The sequence below is a fragment of the Mercenaria mercenaria genome, chromosome 11 (genome assembly GCF_021730395.1).
Source record: "Mercenaria mercenaria strain notata chromosome 11, MADL_Memer_1, whole genome shotgun sequence".
In the NCBI taxonomy this organism is placed as follows: Eukaryota; Metazoa; Mollusca; class Bivalvia; order Venerida; family Veneridae; genus Mercenaria; species Mercenaria mercenaria.
In genome coordinates, this window is record NC_069371.1 from 1,913,519 (window position 1) to 1,936,538 (window position 23,020).

General features: G+C 39.3%; 1 long non-coding RNA gene across 1 annotated transcript in view; it reads left to right on the forward strand.

Moving 5' to 3' along the window:
- The first annotated feature begins 1,073 nt into the window (after positions 1-1,073).
- LOC123532465 (uncharacterized) overlaps positions 1,074-23,020 on the forward strand; it is a 56,954-nt gene continuing 35,007 nt past the window's right edge. Inside the window, exons 1-3 of the long non-coding RNA XR_008366235.1 lie at positions 1,074-1,186; positions 6,483-6,620; positions 14,846-14,962. This is a non-coding gene — a long non-coding RNA (uncharacterized LOC123532465). The remainder of the gene's footprint in view (positions 1,187-6,482; positions 6,621-14,845; positions 14,963-23,020) is intronic.

Genomic DNA, 23,020 nt, shown 5'->3' on the forward strand with positions numbered 1-23,020 from the left:
TCCTCAAGTGCAATGATAACAGGTGAGCGATATAGGGCCATCATGGCCCTCTTGTTTTAATTTGAATGGATATATATATCTCCACCTGTCTGTTTGTTAGTCCTATACTGGTTGAAAACCAGTTTCAGGGACTATGGGAATGCACATTCCCATCCGCCATTCTGTCAGTCTTTCCGTCCGTCCGTCTGCAATTTTGTGTCTGGTAAATAACTCTGTCATTCATGAAAGGATTTGAACATTATTTGGTACAAAATACTCCTATGATGACGACCTGTCAAGTGCATACAGATCCCATGAAAAATATGGCCTGTGGATCAGATGTCAAGGTCACAGTTGGAGGTCAGAAGTCAAGAGGGCTTTTTTCCTGTCCGGTCCACAACTTTTCTATCCTTGAAGGGATTTTACTTGGAATATTACTGGCACAAATATACCTCATAATAAGACAATGTGTTGTACACAATTTTCAGACCCCAAGCTCAAACTCTGCCATTCATCAAGGGATTACAATATTACTTTGCTTAAATGTTCCCCATGATGAGATGACCTGTCATGTGCAACACCCAGAACACTAGCTTACATTTCTTCTTCATGGAGGGACTTTGATGTAACTTGGCACAAATATTCACCACCCTGAGGCACCCTTGTTCTTAGAATTACTTCTCTTTGTTTTGCTATAAATAGCTTATATTGTAACTTTTTTGTTACTGGCTGTAGGGAAAAATCAAGACCATGCACTTTTCTGTGGTACAACATGCATGTTATATCTAATTTTTAGGTGTATTTTGACCCTAACTGGTAATGAGTTATGTGTGGACTAATATCATATAGATTTTTTTAAAGGATTACCTTCCCTTTTTTGTAACTATAAATAATAAAATTAGGACCCTTCCAGTAGGGGACTTTCTGTTGCATGGCAATACTTCATTCACTTGTTTATATGTATGTCATATGATATACTTCCACTGACACAAATACCACTCAGGTGAGCGATATAGGATATCACTCAGGTGAGCGATATAGGACCATCTTGTTTGTTAAGATAATATATATGACTGTTATTCAAAAATATTTTCAGATCAGAACACAGCATCCCCTTTGTAGAAAATGAGAGATTCCTGATTTTTTGCTACTACTTAGAGACCCACAAAGTATTCAGTCCTCATTGCTGTCATTAAAAGTGATAAAGGTAGGTTTATGATCATGATGGGGGGAGACATATTGTTTTTGCCCTGTCCGTCCGTCCGTACGTCACACTTCATTTCCGATCAATAACTGGAGAACCATTTGATCTAGAACCTTCAAACTTCATAGGTTGTAGGGCTGCTGGAGTAGACGACCCCTATTGTTTTTGGGGTCACTCCATCAAAGGTCAAGGTCAGAGGGGCCTGAACATTGAAAACCATTTCCGATCAATAACTAGAGAACCACTTGACCCAGAATGTTGAAACTTCATAGGATGATTGGTCATGTAAAGTAGATGATCCCTATTGTTTTTGGGGTCACTCCGTCAAAGGTCAAGGTCACAGGGGCCTGAACATTGAAAACCATTTCCGATCAATAACTTGAGTACCACTTGACCCAGAATGTTGAAACTTCATAGGATGATTGTACATTCAAAGTAGATGATCCCTATCGATTTTGGGGTCACTGTTAAAGGTCAAGGTCACAGGGGCCTGAACATTGAAAACCATTTCCAGTCAGTAACTTGAGAACCACTTGACCCAGAATGTTGAAACTTAAGAGGATGATTGTTCATGCAGAGTAGATGACCGCTATCGATTTTGGGGTCACTCTGATAAAGGTCAAGGTCACAGGGTCACATGGAAAACCATTTCTGATCAATAACTTGAGAACCTCTTGACCCAGAATCTTAAAACTTCATAGGATAATTGGACATGCAGAGTAAATGACCCCAATTAATTTTGGGGTCACTCTATTAAAGGTCAAGGTCACAGCGGCCTGAACATGGAAAACTGTTTCCGGTCAGTAACTTGAGAACCACTTGACCCAAAATGTTGAAACTTCATAGGATGATTGGTCATGCAGAGTAAATGACCCCTATGGTTTTTGGGGTCACTCCGTTAAAAGCCAAGGTCACAGGGGTCTGAACACTGATAACCATTTTCGATCAATAACTTGAGAACCTCTTGATCCAGAATGTTGAAACTTCATAGGTTGATTGAACATGCAGAGTAGATGACCCCTATTGATTTTTGGGTCAGTCTATTAAAGGTCAAGTTCACAGGGGCCTGGTCATGTAAAATCATTTCCGGAAAATAACTTGAGAACCACTTGACCTAGAATGTTGAAATTAGACATGCAGAGTAGATGACCACTGTTTATTTTGGGGTCACTTGATCAAAGGTCAAGGTCACAGGAGCCTGAACAGTGACTTGAGAACAACTAGGCCAAGAGTGTTGAAACTTAGCGCGATGACTGGACATGACAAGTAGATGATCCCTATTGCAGGCAACCATCAGTGTGTCTTTGACTTTCGCTCCTGACCCCTATTGACTTCTTGCCTATAGGACTTTGCATTGGGGGAGACATGCGCTTTTTTACAAAAGCATCTTCTAGTTAATTTGTAATTTTACATTTTAAGCTTGAAAAGGGAAGTGAATTTTTCAAACAGAATAATCATTGCTAAAAATTGAATTATAGTTTGATCTGCTAAATATGATTATCTTAGGGCAGTGCCAGAATTAATTGTATGGCGGGTCGGAAGGCACTTGTTAGCTTGGCTGTATAAAGTATATGAAGAGCTATCCTACTCCATGCATTCACGCCTTCCTTGTCCGCACCTTGCTGGTTAAAGTTTTGATGTACATTCTCTGTATCTCTGTTGCATTTACTTCAAACTTAAAAATAATTATTCCTCAACATCACCAACATCATGTGGCACAAAGTTATGCACCAGTATGTCATGAATTATCCCCGTTTTTACTTAGAATTTCAGGTTAAAGTTTTGATGCACTTCACTCTGTCTGGGTTATTACTGAATCAGTTTGATTCAGAGTAATTGTTCCGCATCTGCTATATTACATAAGGACTTGAACTACGGCACCAATTTTTAGCTCACCTGTCACAAAGTGACAAGGTGAGCTTTTGTGATCGCGCAGTGTCCTTCGTCCGTGCGTCCATGCGTGCATCCTTAAACTTTTGCTTGTGACCACTCTAGAGGTCACATTTTTCATGGGATCTTTATGAAAGTTGGTCAGAATGTTCATCTCGATGATATCTAGGTCAAGTTCGAAACTGGGTCACGTGCCATCAAAAACTAGGTCAGTAGGTCTAAAAATAGAAAAACCTTGTGACCTCTCAAGAGGCCATATATTTCACAAGATCTTCATGAAAATTGGTCAGAATGATTACCTTGATGAAATCTAGGCTGAGTTCGAAAAGGGGTTACATGGGATCAAAAACTAGGTCACTAGGTCCAATCAAGGAAAAACCTTGTGTATGCGATAGAGGCTGTATTTTTCAATTAATCTTCATGAATTTTGGTCAGGATGATTTCCTTGATGAAATCTAGGTCAAGTTTGAATATGGGTCATCTGGGATCAAAAAGTAGGTCACTAGGTCAAATCAAAGGAAAAACTTGTATATGCCATAGAGGCTGTATTTTTAGCTCACCTGTCACATAGTGACAAGGTGAGCTTTTGTGATCGCGCAGCGTCCGTCGTCCGTCCGTGCGTGCGTCCGTGCGTAAACTTTTGCTTGTGACATCTCTAGAGGTCACAGTTTTCATGGGATCTTTATGAAAATGGGTCAGAATGTTCATCTTGGTAAATTCTAGGTCAAGTTCGAAACTGGGTCATGTGCGGTCAAAAACTAGGTCAGTAGATCTAAAAATAGAAAAACCTTGTGACCTCTCTAGAGGCCATATTTTTCATGAGATCTTCATGAAAATTGGTCAGAGTGTTCACCTTGATGATATCTAGGTCAAGTTCGAAACTGGGTCACGTGGGGTCAAAAACTAGGTCAGTAGGTCTAAAAATAGAAAAACCTTGTGACCTCTCTAGAGGCCATATTTTTCATGAGATCTTCATGTGTATTGGTCAGAATGTTCACCTTGATGATATCTAGGTCAAGTTCGAAACTGGGTCACGTGCCATCAAAAACTAGGTCAGTAGGTCTAAAAATAGAAAAACCTTGTGACCTCTCTAGAGGCCATATTTCTCAATGGATCTTCATGAAAGTTGGTCAGAATGTTCACCTTGATGATATCTAGGTCAAGTTCGAAACTGGGTCACGTGGGATCAAAAACTAGGTCAGTAGTTCTAAAAATAGAAAAACCTTGTGACATCTCTAGAGGCCATTATTTTCATGAAATCTTCATGAGTATTGGTCAGAATGTTCACCTTGATGATATCTAGGTCAAGTTCGAAACTGGGTCACGTGGGATCAAAAACTAGGTCAGTAGGTCTAAAAATAGAAAAACCTTGTGACCTCTCTAGAGGCCATATTTCTCAATGGAACTTCATGAAAATTGGTCAGAATGTTCACCTTGATGATATCTAGGTCAAGTTCGAAACTGGGTCATGTGCGGTCAAAAACTAGGTCAGTAGGTCTAAAAATAAAAAAACCTTGTGACCTCTCTAGAGGCCATATTTCTCAATGGATCTTCATGAAAATTGGTCAGAATGTTTACCTTGATGATATCTAGGTCAAGTTCGAAACTCGGTCACGTGCGGTCAAAAACTAGGTCAGTAGATCTAAAAATAGAAAAACCTTGTGACCTCTCTAGAGGCCATATTTTTCATGAGATCTTCATGAATATTGGTCAGAATGTTCACCTTGATGATATCTAGGTCAAGTTCGAAACTGGGTCACGTGGGGTCAAAAACTAGGTCAGTAGGTCTTAAAATAGAAAAACCTTGGGACCTCTCTAGAGGCCATATTTCTCAATGGATCTTTATGAAAATTGGTGAGAATGTTCAGCTTGATGATATCTAGGTCAGGTTCGTAACTGGGTCATGTGCTAAAAAACTAGGTCACTATGTCAAATAATAGAAATAACGATGTCATACTCAGTTCAACACTGGGTCATGTGGGGATAGGTGAGCGATTCAGGACCATCATGGTCCTCTTGTTCAATAGATCTTCCTGAAATTAAGTCAAAATGATAACTTTAATGAATTCTAGGCCGAATTCAAAAATGGGTCATCTGGGGTCAAAAACTAGGTCACTAGGTCAAATCAAGGAAAAAACTTGTGTGTGTGATAGAGGCTGTATTTTTCAATTGATCTTCATGAATATTGGTCAGAATGATTGCTTTGATGAAATCTAGGCCGAGTTCGAAAATGGGTCATCTGGAGTCAAAGACTAGGTCACTAGGTCATATCTAAGAAAATACTTGTTTAAGCTCAAGAGACCACATTTTTAGTCCAACCTTAATGAAAATTGACCAAAATATTTGTTTTCATGAAATCACTAGGTTAAACATGTTTACACTGTTACAGTGTTTCTCAGGTGAGCGACCTAGGGCCATCTTGGCCCTCTTGTTGTTAAATAGATTTGATGGGTGTTTCACATCATAACTCACCATATTTCTTTTGATGCCATTTTTCAACGGTATTTCAATAATTATGACACAAGGTCACAATGCTGGCACGAATATGTAATGAGTTATGCCCCAGTCAGAGCTGAGTTTTTCCCCTTGAAAAGACTGAAAATGCTTATAATTCAAGATTATACTCAATCTATATAGAGTACAACCTCTCCAGAGCAGCCCTCTAAAGGAAAAACCTCTCTATAACTACATCATTAAAATTTCCCTAAGCTAAAATATACTATCAAATTTATCTCTCCAGAACAACAACCTCTACACAACAGTCAATATTTGTATCTCCCAAAGGGTGTTGCTCTACAGAGGTTGCGCTGTATATATATATATAATTCAATATTATCGCCTTTGACCCAGTAAAAACAGAGATTTTCGCCTTGTTCTGGTAAAAAAGACTTTTTGAACTGGATCAGTGTAATCTACTGATGGATTTTCATGAAGTTTTACACATGTGTAGATCACTTAAGGGCAGTGATGCATTTGCAGTATCGTAAGGATCACTTCACTAACTAGAGTTATTGCCCTTTAATAATTTTACAGTCCATAAATAGTCCATAAATTATCACATAACAAAATCTATTGATAGTTCTTCATGGAATTTAATAGATAACAGATATTGAGCATTATAGGACAGGTGTGCATGCGTGTCTTTCATCAGGATCTCTTCAGTAACTGCAGAGTTATTACCCTTTAGATTTTGTTCAGTACTATGGTTCCCATGGCAACAAAAGGTGAATTGGATTCCGTTGCCCTGCCCTTCTGTGGGTTCCAGCCTTGCTTGCATCTTCATCAGCTGCCAATGTTCGAGAGTTCTTTTGTCATACAACTTTGACATCATTCTTGTTTTTGAAATATTTTTCAGTGATGCCATTGTTGTAATAAAAAGATTAACTGAAGTATTTTAAATTTTCCACAGAAATCAAATAACCATGCTAACAATAGAGTTTTGCTTCACAAGGGGATGGTTGGCTGGAGGAACGCAGAAGGCAAGTCAGAGAAGATTCTTGCTGTTGTTTTGAACAACCAGAAGTATTCATTCTTTCTTGATAATAAGGTAAGGGGATTTATCAAGTGAACCAGAAGCAGAAATTGCTGTTGTTTAAAGGTTTCGAAGAATACTGTAAAATCAGGTTTTTGACATTATTTAATTTTTGTTAGATTTGTATTTATGTATATATTCAGACCTAAACACAAAACTTTACCAAGAAATCTGATTTACTAAGTCCAAAAGTGTTTAGGTCAGTTTTTCTCCTAAACTATCAAAGTTGTTGCTTTAAAACTTGCAACATTTGTTAACCATCAAAAGCTGACTCTGGACAGCAAGAAACATAACTCCATCCTGCTTTTTGCAAGAATTATGGCTCCTTTTGGACTCTGATTTTATAGTTTTTCTACATTTTTAGCTCGACTATTCATAGAGTAGTAGAGCTTTTGGACTCGCCTGCGTCCACAGAGGTAAAGGTTTTGTATGTAAGCTGGTATCTCAGTAACCACTTGTGGGAATGGATTGAAACTTTACCCACTTATTCACTGTGATAAACTAACTTACATTGCACATGTCCCATAACTCTTTTTTGCTTTTTACAGAATTATACCCCTTTTTCGACTTAGAAATTTTTGGTTAAGGTTTTGTATGTAAGCTGGTATCTCAGTACTCACTAATGGGAATGGATTAAACCTTCACACTGTCATGATCTGACATGCACAAAGCAGGTCCCATAACTCTACTTTTTTAATCCCTGCCACAAGTGGTGGGGGGTTACAGGAATGGTCTATGTCCGTCCTTCCGTAACATTTTGTGTCCGCTCTGTATCTCCTAAACCCCTTGAAGGATTTTCATGAAACTTGGGTCAAATGATCACCTTATCAAGTAGATGTGCAGAACCCATGACTCAGCCATGTCGGTTCAAGGTCAAGGTCACAACTCGAGGTCAAAGGTTTGAGCCTTCCATTTCGTGTCCGCTCTGTATCTCCTAAACCCCTTGAAGGATAATCATGAAACTTGAATCAAATGATCACCTCATCAAGACGATACGCAGAACCCATGAGTCAACCATGTCGGCTCAAGGTCAAGGTCACAACTCAAGGTCAAAGTTTTGAGGCTACCATTTCGTGTCCACTCAGAATCTCTTAAACCTCTTGAAGGATAATTATGAAACTTGGATTAAATGATCACCTCATTAAGACGATGTGCAGAACTCATGAGTCAGCCATGTCGGCTCAAGGTCAAGGTCACAACTCAAGGTCAAAGGTTTGAGCCTTCCATTTTGTGTCCGCTCTGTATCTCCTAAATCCTTTGAAGGATTTTCATCAAATTTGGGTCAAATGATCACCTCATTAAGACGATATGCAGAATTGATGAGTCAGCCATACCGGCTCAAGGTCAAGGTCACAACTTAGAGTCAAAGGTTTGAGCCTTCCATTTTGTGTTCATTCTGTATCTCCTAAACCCCTTGAAGGATTTACATTAAACTTGGGTCAAGTGATCACCTCATCAAGAACTCATGAGTCAGCCATGTCAACTCAAGGTCAAGGTCACAACTCAAGGTCAAAGGTTTGAGCTCTGTATCTCCTAAACCCCTTTTAGGATTTTCATGAAACTTGGGTCAAATGATTACCTCATCTAGACGATGTGCAGAATTCATGGGTCAGCCATGTCAATTCAAGGTCAAGGTCACAGCTCAAGGTCAAAGGTTTACTCTTTCACTATCCATACCAGTGGCGGGGGATTTAGCTGTCTTTCAGGCTGCCTTGTTTTTCAAAATTATGCCCCTTTTTCGACTTAGCAGTTTTTGGTTAAATTCTTATATGTAAGCTGTTATCTCAGTACCCACTAATGGGAATGGATTGAAACTTCACACACTTGTCCACTGTCATGAGCTGATAAGCACTATGCAGGTTCCACAACCCTGTTTTGCATTTTTTAGTTCACCTGTCACATAGTGACAGGGTGAGCTTTTGTGATAGCCCTTCGTCCGTCCGTCCATCCGTCCACAATTTCTTGTGAACATGATAGAGACCACATTTTGCAAGCAATTTTGATCAAACTTGTACAAAACTTGTATTGGCATGATATCTTGATTCCTTTCGAAAACTGGCCAGATCCCATCATAGGTTCTAGAGTTATTGCCCCTTAAAGGGCCAAAATTTGTGTGCGTGCGTGCGTCAACAATTTCTTGTCTGCACGATAATGGTTTTACTTTAACCAAACTTGCACACAACTTGTATCATCATAAGATCTCGGTTCCTTCCTTGAACTGGCCAGATTCTGTTATTATGTCTCCCCCAGGAGACATATTGTTTTTGCCCTGTCCGTCCGTCCTTCCGTCCATCCGTCCGTCCGTCCGTCACACTTCATTTCCGAGCAATAACTGGAGAACCATTTGACCTAGAACTTTCAAACTTCATAGGGTTGTAGGGCTGCTGGAGTAGACGACCCCTATTGTTTTTGGGGTCACTCCGTCAAAGGTCAAGGTCACAGGGGCCCGAACATTGAAAACCATTTCCGATCAATAACTAGAGAACCACTTGACCCAGAATGTTGAAACTTCATAGGATGATTGGTCATGAAGAGTAGATGACCCCTATTGATTTTGGGGTCACTCCATCAAAGGTCAAGGTCACAGAGGCCTGAACATGGAAAACCATTTCCGGTCAGTAACTTGAGAACCACTTGACCCAGAATGTTGGAACTTCATAGGATGATTGTACATGCTAAGTAGATGACTCATATCGATTTTGGGGTCACTCCATTAAAGGTCAAGGTCACAGGGGCCTGAACATTGAAAACCATTTCCGGTCAGTAACTTGAGAACCACTTGACCCAGAATGTTGAAACTTCATAGGATGATTGATCATGAAGAGTAGATGACCCCTATTGATTTTGGGGTCACTCTGTCAAAGGTCAAGGTCACAGGGGCCTGAACATGGAAAACCATTTCTGATCAATAACTAGAGAACCACTTGACCCAGAATGTTGGAACTTCATAGGATGATTGTACATGCAGAGTAGATGACCCATATCGATTTTGGGGTCACTCCGTCAAAGGTGAAGGTCACAGGGGCCTGAACATTGAAAACCATTTCCGGTCAGTAACTTGAGAACCACTTGACCCAGAATGTTGAAACTTCATAGGATGATTGGTCATGAAGAGTAGATGACCCCTATTAATTTTGGGGTCACTCTGTCAAAGGTCAAGGTCACAGGGGCCTGAACATTGAAAACCATTTCCAATCAATAACTAGAGAACCACTTGACCCAGAATGTTTAACTTCATAGGATGATTGTACATGCAAAGTAGATGACCCCTATCGATTTTGGGGTCACTCCATTAAAGGTCAAGGTCACAGGGGCCTGAACATTGAAAACCATTTCCGGTCAGTAACTTGAGAACCACTTGACCCAGAATGTTGAAACTTAATAGGATGATTGGTCATGCAGAGTAGATGACCCCTAACGATTTTGGGGTCACTCTGTGAAAGGTCAAGGTCACAGGGGCCTGAACATTGAAAACCATTTCCGGTCAGTAACTTGAGAACCACTTGACCCAGAATGATGAAATTTCATAGGATGATTGGTCATACAGAGTAGATGACCCCTAATGATTTTAGGGTCACTCTGTTAAAGGTCTAGGCCACAGGGGCCTGAACATGGAAAACCATTTCTAATCAATAACTTGAGAACCTCTAGACCCAGAATGTTGAAACTTCATATGATGATTGTTCATGCAGAGTAAATGACCCCTATTGTTTTTGGGGTCACTCGTTAAAGGTCAAGGTCACAGAGGCCTGAACATTGATAACCAGTTCCGATCAATAACTTGAGAACCACTTGACCCAGAATGTTGAAACTTCATAGGATGATTGAACATGCAGAGTAGATGACCCCTATTTATTTTGAGGTCACTTGATCAAAGGTCAAGGTCACAGGAGCCTGAACAGTGACTTGAGAACCACTAGGCCAAGAGTGTTGAAATTTAGCGGGATGACTGGACATGCCAAGTAGATGATCCCTATTGCAGCCAACCATCAGTGTCTCTTCGACTTTCGCTCCTGACCCCTATTGACTTCTTGTCTATAGGACTTTGCATTGGGGGAGACATGCGCTTTTTTACAAAAGCATTTTCTAGTTTATGATTTGATTTTCACCAAACTTGCACACAACTTGTATCACCATAAGATCTTGGTTCCTTTGTTGAACTGGCCAGATGCTTGTATGGGTTCCAGAGTGATGGCCCCTGAAAGAGCCAGAAGTAGCTATTTTGACCAAGTCTGCACAATAGCAGCTTCATTTATGATTTGAATTTAATCAAACTTGCACACAACTTGTATCACCATAAGATCTTGGTTCCTTTGTTGAACTAACCAGATTCCATTATGGGTTCCAGAGTTATGGCCCCTGATAGGGCTAGAATTAGCTATTTTGACCTTGTCTGCACAATAGCAGTTTCATTTATAATTTGAATTTGATCAAACTTTCACAAAACTTCTGTCACCATAAGATCTCGATTCTTTTCTTGAACTGGCCAGATCCCATAATGGGTTCCAGAGTTTTGGCCCCTGAAAGGGTCAAAATTAGCTATTTTGACATTGTCTGCACAATAGCAGCTTCATTTATGATTTGATTTTAACCAAACTTGCACATAATTTTTATCACCATAAGATCTTGATTCCTATTTATACCTCCAAAGGGACGTATTATGTTACCGCCTCGGTGTCCGTTTGTCTGTCAGTCTGTTGGTTAGCAATTTCCCTTCTGCTATGTAACTCTTGAACCCCTTGAAGGATTTCCAAGAAACCTGACACAAATGTTCACCTCATCGAAACGACATGCAGAGCGCATGTTTAGGATGACTCACTTCAAGGTCAAGGTCACACTTTGGGGGTCAAAGGTCATATGACTTTGTTTTGTGTGTAAATTGCTCTGCATTTTCATTGCATTGCAGTGCTCTTGTTTTTATTTGGCAGATCCTTCTTTTGTTCACTTACAATAAATTTTTTTGAATTACTTCCCTTTTATGTTACTATAAATAGCTTCTTGTCCTTAAGTGCAATGATAACAGGTGAGCGATATAGGGCCATTATGGCCCTCTTGTTACTAAATTATGCCCTTTTTTCGATTTTTGTTATCATTCAATTGACAAGGCTGTTGAATAGTCAAGTGTTGCTGTCCTCCGGCAGCGCTTGTTTTCATAGACTGCTTTTTCCCCACTTTTTATACGCCCGTCTCTGAAAGAGTGGGGTGTATTATGTGAACACCTGTTGCGGCGGGCGGTCCAAATCATGTCCGCTCTCTAAGCCAAATAGTTTTCATCCGATCTTCACCAAACTTGCTGGAAATGTTGTAGGCATAATATCTCGGCCAGAGTTGATAACCAGCCAAATCACTCTATGCACTCCTGGATTATGGCCCTTGAATTACTAAAAAACTGCAAATTTAGCCTTGTTTGCTCTCTAAGTCGAACAGTTTTCTTTCGATCATCACCAGACTTGCTGACAATGTTTGTGGTCATAATATCTTGGCCAAGTTCGATAACCAGCCAAATAGCCGCAGACACTCTTGGGTTATAACCCTTGAAGTAGGCCAAGTTCAGTGACGAGCATATTTTGTGACAGTCTGGCACTCTTGTTATCCCCCGACGAAAGTCGGAGGGATATAGTTTTGGCGTTGTCTGTCCGTCCGTCCGTCCTTCCGTCCGTCTTTCCGTCCGTCCGTCCTTCCGTCTTTCCGTCCGTCCGGAGCCATATCTAGGAAATGGTTGAGAATATTTATTTAAAACTTCATATACATGTTCACCACAATGAGTTCTTGCGGCCCGTCAAGTTTCAGTCAGATTACCCAAGTAACACCAGAGTTATGGCCCTTAGAAGTTTCTAGTGTTAACTATATAGGGTACTATAAATATGGCAATTTCTGCATCATAACTTTTGATATATTTGACCTAGAACTATGAAACTTAAACAGAATTTAGATCACCATAATGTGGTTGTGTACACACAATTTCGTTTGGATTTATTTTTAAATTAAGAGTTATTGCCCTTTAATTGTATAAAAATCCACATATTTGTACATAACAAACTTACCATTTGGTAGAATTTCATTAAATTTCTTTCATTCTTTTCCATGAACATTTATTGTAAACATGTGAAGTTGTGTACCCACACCTGGTCACCCCCTTACCTGGTCACCCCCTTACCTTACCCCCCCCCCCCCCCTCAAAAAAAAAAAAAAAAAAAAATTCATTCCTTATTTTAGATTTTTTTCAAACAAACTTCATATACATGTTCACCACTATGAGGTTATGGACAGATTGCCCAAGTAACATGGCCCTTAAAAGTTTCTAGTATTAACTATATAGGGTACTATAGATCTATAGATATGCCAATTTCTGCATCATAACTTTTGATATATTTGACCTAGAACTATGAAACTTTAACAGAATTTAGAGCACTATAATGTGGTTGTGCACAGACAATTTTGTACAGATTTCTTTTTTTAACTTCAGAGTTATTGCCCTTTAATTGTCTAAAAATCCACATATTTGTACATAACAAACTTACCATTTGGCAGAATTTCATTAAATTTCTTTCATTCTTTTCTGTGAACATTTTAACATGTGAAGTTGCATACCCTCTTGCCTTGGTCACACACCCTCCCCCTCCCAATCCCCCTCCCAAAAAATTTTTTTTTTTCATTTCTTATTTTAGATTTTTTTCAAACCTTCCAAGTTATACCATTCCCCCACCTCACTTCTCCACCCAGTCATGCCCACCACTGATCATGCATCCTCTGCCCCCCCCCCCCTCCCTCCAACTTCACCCTTTTACCTTTTTTTTTTTTTTTTTTTCATTTTTAATTTTCAATCAATATTTATAATCAACATGTGAAATTTTGTTTCCTCTCCCGTTCCCCTGCACCCCCACCCCCTAAAAAAATAAATATATACATATATCTATATACAGATATATATATATTTCCATTCCTTTAATTTTTTTTGTTTAAATGTTCAAACCTTCAACATGTTAAGTTATGACTGCACAAACCTTGCCCTCAGCCATGTTCAAGATATCTTACCTGTGTTCTCTTAAGGACATCTGATCTTTTAAAGGTGGTCAATCACATTTAAGCAAAATTTAGTGACATTTTTTACTTTTTGTATATTCTGTTAGAGATTTATTTAAAAAACAAAAATACCCATTACTTAGAGTTAGATCCCTGTTAGAAATGTATACTTTATTGATTTTCATAAAGTACTCCCCTTTAATATGAAAATATTTAAAATGCTTGGTATTTCTTTTTATTTCCATATAATTCCAAGTTTTACATTCGCATTGGATAGATATACCAAATATTTAACAATCTGAATCGAAAGGTGGTTTTTAAAATGCATGTAGCTTCTGAATTTCACTTTTTTCCATTCTATCTTGGTTGCGCAACCAAGATAGGCAAAGGGAGGTAATAATAATTTTTCAAACTTGCATTTCTAATGAATTCAATCTATATATGTAATTGTTAATGCAATTATTTTACGAATATAATACAATATATCGGTTAGTTATACATTTTCTTAGGTAAAGTATGTTTATCACATTTATACTTATGATAAAATAACTCGATCTTGGTTGGGCAACTGCAGTAGGAAAACCAATTATTAAAAATATCTCCAGTGAAAACCTAACTTGTATTAAGCGCTAACTGAACATAAATGAGTGTAAATGATCAGATGTTAAAGTTTAAAACAAATCCGTAACTTAGCCAAAATCTGATTATCCACTTTTAAGTTCAAATGTACATGTAAAACAGCAACACCTGGTGCCAAACCACTCAAAGACAATATTTCATTCCAGTTAAACTTCAAGCTCACATTTCAATTAACTGCATTTAATTCTAAAAGCTAAGCATATTACAGTAAGCATATCCCATTCAAAATAAATTCTTTAGTCAGGATCAAAGTATCATACATTTATTATGTACTCTTTAATTAAACATTTGTTTTATGTTAAATTGATTTTGACTAATGAAATTATTTGCTTCTTATTAACATCCTTAACTTTTTGCCGGATATATCTTTTTGCCATTCCTCACCACAAACCCTTTCGGCGGGGATACCAATTCATCGAATTTGCTTGTTCATTTTATAAAATTGTCTTAAAAGTTAAAAATTGGTCTAAAATGAAGAAACTGACAAATTTCTGAAACCCTGTTAACTATGGATTTTTGATTATATGAAGATTTATGTCTTAGGTAATTAATTGTAGATGCTACAATATATATTTCAGAATGTATAGTAACAGGAGAAGGATCTTGCGATAAATAAATGTGATGCCAAGAACTAATTAATGATGGAACTGTTGGTTGTATACAGTGATACTGAGGAACAACAACAACAGCCTGATGTGAGTATCTTACATATTTTGTAACTGCAGTTTTATTAGCTCTCCTGAATACAAAGTGCTGAGGGTGAGCTATATAGTGATTGCTCACCATCAAGCATCCTTTAGTCTGTTCATACTTCAGATGACATTCTCATCTGAAACTACTGGACAGAATTGCACCAAACTTGCTCAGTAGCCTCCTTGTCTTTTTCAAGCTTGTTCAAATGCTTGAGCCTGGCAGTTTTAAGGGGCTACCACACCTAAAAATAGAAAACCTTTAAATGGCTTTTTAGCTCACCTGTCACGAAGTGACAAGGTTAGCTATTGTGACCGCTTGATGTCCGTCGTCAGTCATGCGTAGTGCGTCGTCTGTCAGCAATTTCTAAAAAAATCTTCTTGTAAATCACTGGGCAGAATTACACCAAACTTCACAGGGATGATCCTTGGGTGGCCCACTTTCAAAATTGTTCAAAGAATTGAATTCCATGCAGAACTTAGGGCTTTGATATCTGGTGTGTAGCATCATCTAGTGGTCCTCTACCAAAATTGTTCAAATTATCCCCCTAGGGTCAAATATGGCCCCGCTCCGGGGGTCACATGGTTTATATAGACTTATATTGGGAAAATCTTGAAAATTTTCTTGTACAAAACCACATGGCCTAGGGCTTTGATATTTGGTAGGTAGCATCATCTAGTGGTCCTCTACCAAGATTGTTCAAATTATCCCCCTAGGATCAAATATGGCCCCGCCCCGAGGGTCACATTGTCTATATAAACTTATATAGGGAAAACTTTGAAAATCTTCTTGTACAAAACCACATGGCCTAGTGCTTTGATATTTGGTATGTAGCAGCAACTAGTGGTCCTCTACCAAGATTGTTCAAATTATCCCCCTAGGTTCAAATATGGCCCGACCCCGGGGGTCCTAAGTCTACATAGACTTATATAGGAAAAAAGTTTAAAAATCTTCTTGTCTGAAACCACAACACTTAGACCTTTGATATTTGGTTCGTAGCATTGTCTTATGGTCCTCAACCAAAATTGTTCAAATTGTACCCCTTGGGTGAGAAGAGGCCATGCCCTGGGGGTGCAAAGTTTTAAATGGACTTGTATAAGAAAAAGCTTTAAAAATCTTCTTGTCTGAAACCATACGACCTAGGCTTATGATATTTGGTATGGAGCATTGTCTAGTAGTCCTCTACCAAAATTGTTCAAATTATACCCCTGGGGTTGAAAGAGGCCCCACCCTGGGGTCACTTAGTTATTATGTGGGTTATATAGGAAAAATACTTAAAAAATCATCTGATCCTATTTCCAAGACTGTTTAATTATAATTACCTGATGATCACAAGTAATATGATGTCACTTGACTGTGACCTTGACCTACTGACCTACTTTCTTGTTTTTTAATATACAGCCTTGAAATTTTGATGACACACAGAGTTTTGCACACAAATCGTAAAACTGAATTTCATTGACCATGAATGTGACCTACTGACTTTCTTAATATTTTATCATCAGTTTGACATTTGAAACATGTAGCTCATATTAATCCCACGCCGTGGTGGAGGGATTATAGGAATGGTCTGCGTCTGTCCTTCCGTCCGTCTGTCCGTCCTTCTGTCAGTAACAAAATCATGTCCGGTCCATATCTCCTAAACCCCTTGAAGGATTTTCATGAAACTTGGGTCAAATGATCACCTCATCAAGACGATGTGCAGAACCCATGAGTCAACCTTGTCGGTTCAAGGTCAAGGTCACAACTCAAGGTCAAAGGTTTGAGCCTGCCATTTTGTGTCCGCTCTATATCTCCTAAACCCCTTGAAGGAGTTTTATTAAACTTGGGTCAAATGATCACCTCATCAAGACAATGTGCAGAACCCATGAGTCAGCCATGCCGGCTCAAGGTCAAGGTCACAACTTAGGGTCAAAGGTTTGAGCCTTCCATTTTGTGTCCGCTCTATATCTCTTAAACCCCTTGAAGGAATTTTATAAAACTTGGGTCAAATGATCACCTCATCAAGACGATATGCAGAACCCATGAGTCAGTCATGCCGGCTCAAGGTCAAGGTCACAACTTAGGGTCAAAGGTTTGAGCCTTCCATTTTGTGTCCGCTCTATATCTCCTAAACCCCTTGCAGGATTTTCATCAAACTTGGGTCAAACGATCACCTCATCAAAGCAATTTGCAGAAATTATGAGTCAGCCATGTCGGCTCAAGGTCAAGGTCGCAACTTAGGGTCAAAGGTTTGAACCTTCCATTTCGTGTCCGCTCTATATCTCCTAAACCCCTTGAAGGAATTTTATGAAACTTGGGTCAAATGATTAACTCATCAGAACGATGTGCAGAAATTATGAGTCAACCATGCCAGCTCAAGGTCAAGGTCACAACTAAGGGTCGAAGGTTTGAGCCTTCCATTTGGTGTCCACTCTGTATCTCCTTAACCCCTTGAAGGATTTTCATCCAACTTGGGTCAAATGATCACCTCATCAAGAACTCGTGAGTCAGCCATGTCAACTCAAGGTCAAGGTCACAACTGAAGGTCAAATGTTTCAGCTCTGTATCTCCTAAACCCCTTGAAGGATTTTCATGAAACTTTGGTCAAATGATCACCTCATCAAGACGTTGTGCAGAATTCATGAGTCAGCCATGTCAGTTCAAGGTCAAGGTCACAGCTAAAATCAAAGGTTTACCCTTTCACTATCCATAGCAGTGGCGGGGGATTTAGCTGTCTTTCAGACTGCCTTGTTACTCAGGTGAGCGATCCAGGGTCATCATGACCCTCTTGTTAGCTCACCTGTCACATAGTGACAAGGTGTGCTTTTATGATCACCCTTTGTCCGTCCATGTGTCAGCAATTTCTTGTCTGCGTGATAGTGGTTTCATTTATTATTTTATAATGCCCCCCTTCGAAGAAGGAGGGGTTTATTGTTTTGTAGATGTCTGTCGGTCGGTCGGTCTGTATGTAGACCAGTCCGTTTCCGGATGATAATTCAAGAACGTTTGGGCCTAGGATCATGAAAGTTGATAGGAAGGTTGGTCATCACCTGCAGATGACCCCTTTTGATTCTGAGATCTGTATGTCAAAGGTCAAGGTCACAGTTACCCTGAGCAGTTTAACGGTTTCCGGATGATAACTCAAGAACCCTTGGGCCTAGGTTCATTAAAGTTGATAGGGAGGTTGGTCATGACCAGCAGATGATCTCTATTGATTTTGAGGTCAGTATGTCAGAGTTCAAGGTCACAGTGACCCGGAACAGTTAAACAGTTTCCGGATGATAACTCAAGATTGCTTGGGTCTAGGATTGTGAAAGTTGATAGGGAGGTTGATCATGACCAGCAGATGACCCCTATTGATTTTGAGGTCAGTAGATCAAAGGTCAAGGTCACAGTGACAAGGAACAGTAAAACGGTTTCCAGGTGATAACTCAAGAACGGATGGGCCTAGGATCAGGAATATTGATAGGGAGATTGATCAAGACGAGCAGATGACCCCTAATGATATTAATTAAGGTCATTTGGTCAAAGGTCAATGTCAGATTGGCCAGGAACAGTTAATTGGTTTCTGGACAATAACTTGAGAACACTTGGGCCAAGGATCATGAAAGATGATAGAGAGGATCATCATGACCAGCAGATGACCCCTATTGATTTTAAGGTCAGTAGGTCAGAGGTAAAGGTTACAGTGACCCAAACATTTAAATGGTTTCCAGACAATTACTTGAGAACGCTTGGGCCTAGGATCCTGAAACTTGATAGGTAGGTTGGTCATGTCCTGTAGATGACCCCTATAGATTTCTGTAGGCTAAAGGTCAAGGTCACATTGACCCAGAACAGTTAAACCCTTTCCGGGCGATACCTTGAGAAACGATACCTTAAGAACGCATGGGCCTAGGATCACTAAACTTAATAGGGAGGTTAATCATGACCAGCAGATGACCCCTGAAGATTTTGAGGTCAGTAGGTCAAAGGTCAGTGTCACATTGAACCAGAACAGTAGAACTTTTGTTTACAGTGAGCAAAGAATTTCTGTTCCTTGTGCAATTACTGACGAGCTCATGTTTTAACCAAACTTGCACACAACTTGTATCACCATAATATCTCAGTTCCTTTCTTGAACTGGCAAGATCCCATTATGGGTTCCATAGTTATGGTCCCTGAAAGGGCCAGAATTAGCTATTTTGACCTTGTCTACACAGTAGCAGCTTCATTTATGATTTGAATTTAATCAAACTTGCACCAAACTTGTGTCACTATAAGATCTTGGTTCCTGTATTGAACTAGCCAGATCCCATAATGGGTTCCAGAGTTATGGCCCCTGAAAGGACTTAAAGTAGCTATTTTGACCTTGTCTGCACAACAGCAGCTTCGTTTATGATTTGATTTTTACCAAACTTGCATACAACTTGTATCACTACAAGATCTTGGTTTCTTTTTTGAACTGGCCAGAGTTATGGCCCCTGGTAGGGCCAGAATAAGCTATTTAGACCTTGTCAGCACAATAGCAGCTTCATTTATGATTTGAATTTAATCAAACTTGCACAAAACCTTTATCACTGTAAGATCTCGGTTCCGTCTTGAACCGGCAAGATCCCATAATTGGTTCCAGAGTTATGGCCCCTGAAAGGGCCAAAATTAGCTATTTTGACCTTGTCTGCACAATAGCAGCTCATTTAAGATTTGATTTTAACCAAACTTGCACACAACTTGCATCATCACAAGATCTTGTTTCCTTTTTTGCTCACCTGAGCAATGCTCAGGTGAGTTTTTCTGATCGCTGAATGTCCGTCATCTGTCGTCTGTCAGTCGTCTGCCAAAATTTTAGCTTGTGTATGCGATAGCGGCTGTATTTTTCAATTGATCTTGATGAATTTTGGTCAGAATGATAACCTTGATAAAATCTAGGCCAAGTTTGAAAATGGGTCACCTGGGTTCAAAAACTAGGTCACTAGGTCAAATCAAGGAAAAACCTTGTGTATGCAATAGAGGCAGTATTTATGTCTCCCACCACACAGTGGTGTGGGAGACATATTGATTTACTCCAGTCTGTGTGTGTGTGTGTGTCTATCTGTGTGTCTGTTACAAAGCTTGTCCGCACTCTAAGTCAAACATTTCTCATCCGATTTTCACCAAACTTGAACAAAATGTGTTTGACCATAAGACCTCGGCCAAGTTCAATAACTAGCCAAATTGGTCCAGGCATTTTGGAGTTATGGCCCTTGAATTACCAAAAATCGGTCTTTTTACTCTTGTCCACACTCTAATTCGAATATTTCTCATCCAATCTTCACCAAACCTAAACAAAATGTGTTTGACCATGAGACCTCGGCCAAGTTCGATAACTAGCCAAATCGGTCCAGGCATTTTGGAGTTACGGCCCTTGAATTATCAAAAATTGGCCTTTTTACTCATGTCCGCACTCTTAATCAAACATTTCTCATCCGATCTTCACCAAACTTGAAGAAAATATGTTTGACCATGAGACCTCGGCCAAGTTCGATAACTAGCCAAATCGGTCCAGGCATTTTAGAGTTGCGGCCCTTGAATTACCGAAAAAATCCGTCTGTTTACTCTTGTCCGCTCTCTAAGTCGAACATTTCTCATCCGATCTTCACCAGACTTGAACAAGACGTGTTTGGCCATAAGACCTTACCCAAGTTCGATAACTAGCCAAATCCGCCCAGGCACTTTTGATTTATGGCCCTTGAATTACTGATTGGATCCACTCATCCAGACCATCTAATTGGATCCACTCGTCTAAAACATCTAGAGAAACTAACATTTTTCAGAGGGGCAGTTGTGGGAGACATGCGCTTTTCTCAAAAGCATCTCTAGTTTTCAATTGATCTTCATAAAAATTTTGTCAGAATGATTACCTTGATAAAATCTAAGCCAAGTTTGAAAACGGGTCACACTGGGCCAAAAACTAGGTTACGAGGTCAAATCAAGGAAAAACTTTGTGTATGCGATAGAGGCTGTATTTTTAGCCCACCATCATGATGATGGTGGGCTATTAAAATCACTCTGCGTCCGTCCGTCCGTCCGTCCGTCATTCCGTCCGTCCGTCCGTCCGTCCGTCCGTTAACAATTTCTCGTTATCGCATCTCCTCAGAAACTACTGGGGGGATTTTGACCAAACTTTGTCAGAATGATGTATTGGTACCCTAGTTGTGTCCCCCTGAAAATCAGACTGGTTCAACAATTTATGAGTGAGTTATGGCCCTTTGTTTATTTCTATAATTTATATAGATTTATATAGAGAAAAGCTTTGAAAACCTTCTTGTCCAAAACCACAGAGCCTAGGGCTTTGATATTTGGTATGAAGCATCATCTAGTGGTCCTCTACCAAGATGATTCAAATTATTTCTCTGGGGTCAAATATGGCCCCGCCCTGGTGGTCACATGGTTTATATAGACTTATATAGGGAAAAACTTTGAATAACCTCTTGTCCAAAACCACAGGGCCTAGGGCTTTGATATTTTGTATGTGACATCATCTAGTGGTCTTCAACTAAGATTGTTCAAATTATACCCCTAGGGTCAAATATGGCCCCGCCCTGGGGGTCATATGGTTTACATAGACTTATATAGGGAAAAACTTTGAAAATCTTCTTGTCCAAACCACAAAGCCTAGGGCTTTGATACTTGTAATGTAGCATCATCTAGTGGTTCTCTACCAAGTTTGTTCAAATTATCCTCCTAGGGTTAAATATGGCCCCGCCCCGGGGGTCACATGGTTCATATAGACTTATATAGGGAAAAGCTTTTAAAATGTTCTTGTCAGTAACTACAACATTCAAACTTGGACCACATGTATATTTTTGAGTGGCAAGATGAACCTTGACATGAGTTGACCTTGATTTTGACCTAGTGACCTACTTTCACATTTCTGTAGCTACAGCCTTCAAATTTGGACCACATGCATAATTTTGTGCACTGGAAAAAACTTTGACCTTTATTTTGACCTAGTGACCTACTTTCACATTTTTGAAGGTACAGGCATCAAATTTGGACCATATGCATAGTTTCCTGTTTCAAAATGAAATTTGACATTGATTTTGACCTAGTGACCTACTTTCACATTTCTCAAGCTACAGCCTTCAAATTTGGACTCCATGCATAGTTTTGTGTACCGAAAAAAACTTTGACCTTGACATTGACCTAGTGACCTACTTTCACATTTTTGAAGGTACAGGCTTCAAATTTGGACCACATGCATAGTTTTGTATTCTGAAATAAAATTTGACCTTGATTTTGACCTAGTGACCTACTTTTACATTTCTCAAGCTACAGCCTTCAAATTTGGACCACTTGCATAGTTTTGTGTACTGAAATGACCTTTGACCTTTACATTGACCTAGTGACCTACTTTCACATTTTTAAGGTACAGGCTTCAAATTTGGACCACATGCGTAGTTTTGTATTCCGAAATAAAATTTGACCTTGATTTTGACCTAGTGACCTACTTTTACATTTCTCAAGCTACAGCCTTCAGATTTGGACCACATGCATAGTTTTGTGTACCGAAACAAACTTTGACCTTTACATTGACCTAGTGACCTACTTTCACATTTTTGAAGGTACAGGCTTCAAATTTGGACCACATGCATAGTTTTGTATTCCGAAGTAAAATTTGACCTTGATTTTGACCTAATGACCTACTTTTACATTTCTCAAGCTACAGCCTTCAAATTCGGACCACTTGCATAGATTTGTGTTGTGTACGGAAATGAAATTTGACCTTGAGCTAGTCAGTAAATCTTGAAATTTGGAACACTCAAAAATGGCACATTGGTGGGCGCCAAGATCACTCTGTGATCTCTTGTTAATTTTATCTGATGAATTTTTGTCAGAATGATTACCTTGATGAAATCTAGGCCGAGTTTGAAAATGGGTTATCTGGGGTTAAAAAGTAGGTCAGATCAAAGAAAAAATTTGTGTGTGCGATAAAGGCTGTATTTTTTCAATTGATTTTCATGAAATTTTGTCAGAATTATAACCTTGATGAAATCTAGGCCAAGTTTGAAAATGGGTCATCTGGGGTCAAAAACTAGGTCAGTAGGTCAAATCAAAGAAAA